The sequence below is a fragment of the Gavialis gangeticus genome, unplaced genomic scaffold (assembly GCF_001723915.1).
Source record: "Gavialis gangeticus isolate Ggan-Ray unplaced genomic scaffold, GavGan_comp1, whole genome shotgun sequence".
Classification (NCBI taxonomy): Eukaryota; Metazoa; Chordata; order Crocodylia; family Gavialidae; genus Gavialis; species Gavialis gangeticus.
The window spans coordinates 121,539,351-121,541,838 of record NW_017729022.1 but is presented as its reverse complement, the minus strand read 5'-3'; the positions used below and the strand labels follow the sequence as shown (position 1 = coordinate 121,541,838).

At 47.1% G+C, this 2,488-nt stretch overlaps 1 protein-coding gene and 1 long non-coding RNA gene across 2 annotated transcripts in view; one reads left to right on the top strand and one right to left on the bottom strand.

Annotated features, from left to right (window-relative positions):
• FBLN7 (fibulin 7) overlaps window positions 1-2,488 on the bottom strand; it is a 57,515-nt gene that overhangs the window by 43,252 nt on the left and 11,775 nt on the right. The window lies entirely within an intron of this gene.
• Window positions 1-2,488, top strand: part of LOC109296630 — a 16,008-nt gene that overhangs the window by 13,029 nt on the left and 491 nt on the right. The gene's annotated exons all lie outside the window — the stretch shown is intronic.

Here is a 2,488-nt window from a genome sequence, read left to right as displayed (position 1 = left end):
CCCCCCCCCAGACCAGCCGCCCCCCCTAAGGCCCCCCCCCCCCCCGGTCTTTCTACATCCCTCCTAGTTCCAGTTCTCTCCCACATACCTTTCTTTTGTGGCTACCCAGAGGGCCAGAGAATACCTGGATAATGGCTGACCTGTGGCATGGTACTGTGCTAGGAAGTCAGAGAGACTCACGTTCAATCTCCCCTGGCTGACAGGTCCAGAGCCTCCAACATCCCAGGTGAGTGCCCCAGTCCCAAGCACCTTGGGGGAAAAGGCAAATAGTCGCTTTCCCTCATTCTGTTGCCAGAGCCCCTGGCCAGTCTGGGCAGATCCATAGCTGTCTAGGTGTATAGAGTGGTATGTACACAATAGCATGCCGACCTATGCATACATGTTTCTAGGGGGATTTGCATGTCCAAAATGCCATGTAGATAACCAAATTGGGATGCCAAGGTGTCTAGAAAAGAACAGAATGCCCCTTGGTGTTTAGTATCATTTTTTTGCCTGTTGGAGTTCAGATACAGTGATAATTTATGGGGTGCTGATTCATCTGTCTGTGGAAGCCAGAGCTGCTTAGCACCTCTGAGAGTTTGGCATGCAGAAGGTCACCGAAGAGGCAGCTGGCAGGGAGCTATCCCCTTAGGAGGGCAGGAGACTACAGTTCCTTACTACCAGGAGGGAAGGTGAAAAGTCCCAGCTCCCTTTGCTCCTCTGCATGGCCTGCTAGCTGAAGCTGAAGAGAGTGTGAGATGTACATGATAGTTGTAAATTAGGACACCAGATGTGGATATTCTCTGAACGTGAATCATGGACTCTGTGTCCATCCTGCCTGAAGGCAGGGAAAAAAGACAAGCAGAAGGGCTGACTCCCTTCGTCTCAGAGCCTGGTGACACAGCTGTTGGTGCTGCTGCTCAGCTCACTGCTAGAAACGGCCACTGCCCCTTAGTGCTTCCCTGTAGTTATGCTCCCCATAGAAGCTACAAATAAATAAGCTAGTTAAGGGCCTGGTAACTATCTAGAAGTGGTGATTTCCTGTCTGACAGTGATCCCTTCCAATAAACACATGCATGGCCACAGCATTGTGGAAATGACACCTGCAATATGCTGGCTTAGAGGACACGAACTTCAGTAAAATAAACCAGTTTGTCTTTTGTTGTGTTGTGCAATCATATGCTACACTGCTCTATGCTGCCAGCTCCAAATCAATTCCGAGTGCTTCTGTTTCGTTAAAATGCCTCTTATGGTTAAATTAGTGCTGTGGAAAAATAGCATCAGAAAGGGCTCCAGGGGACAGATTAGAGGTTCTGTTCCACTCAGAAGCCATCTGTGTCATAGGAAAGTTATTTTTCCACACACATACAAAATAAAGCCATACAAGAAATCTTCCTTTTGTAGCTGAAACCATCTCATATTTTTCCTCCTTTTTTGATATGTTAATTTCCCTTTCTTCACGCTGCTGTCTAATCCCTATGGACAGGTGCTGAAATCAATTCTTTTAGCTGCATTGCACTTTTGGTTCACCTCACAGTTTCACTGTGTCACAAAGTCCAGCATGGGACCTGAGGTTTGAACATGGCTCAAGGTTTGGGGCTGGATCTGGCTTCCAGACAGAATTCCCAGTGGCTCCAGTGGACACATCCTCTGTAAGATCTGCAGGGCACAGACCCTGGACTGGGATTTTCCTTTGGCTCCCTCCAAAAGTCCTATATCCTAATAAAAGAAATCTTCACTCCAAGAACTGCTCCCTATGTACTGCTGGCAATAGCATAATGAAGCATTTAGTCCTGCAAGCAGGGTTGTAATCAGTTTACTAATCCAGGGAGGGCTTCCATAACTCATGTTTAGTTGGGTTGGAACTAGAATTGTATTCCATTTCAGTATTACGAAATAAGAGGAAAACAGATGTCTTGTGCCTTCTTAAAGAAACACTTGTGGGTTTTGTGTGTGCAAGCTAATAGCTGAACTCAGAGGGCCTGGCTCCACCAGCAGATGGGCATCTTCATTACAGGTTTCCAGGAGAACTAAAACCAAACCAGATAGTGAAGCTGAGCAGCACAGAGCCAAATCTACATCTTAGACATTCACAGGGCTCCTTCATCTCCAGCAGTGAGCAGCTCCCACTCTCTGGAAACTTACCTGAGAGTTTCTGTCATGTTCAGATCCACAGTGCATACTCTAAAAAGGGATCAGCAGAAAATCAATAGGGTGGAGATGCTGTGGCACTCCTATCTGTCCCTGAGTGCCTCAGAAGGGACAGTGCCTCAGACTGCATAGGGATTGTCATATACTCTTCAATGACACACTCATATACAAGTTGTTCTACTTGGCTGCCTCTCAGAATGTATGGTGCAACAGGAAGGGTATTATTACACATTACCTGTCAAAACTGTTAAGTGCTCTTGAGACAAGAGTGTCCACAGGTTAAGGGCATGAAGAAGGAAAGAGGAAAAGCAGGAGGGAAGCAAAGGGTGAGGGGGGAAGTAGACATGGATGACGGGTG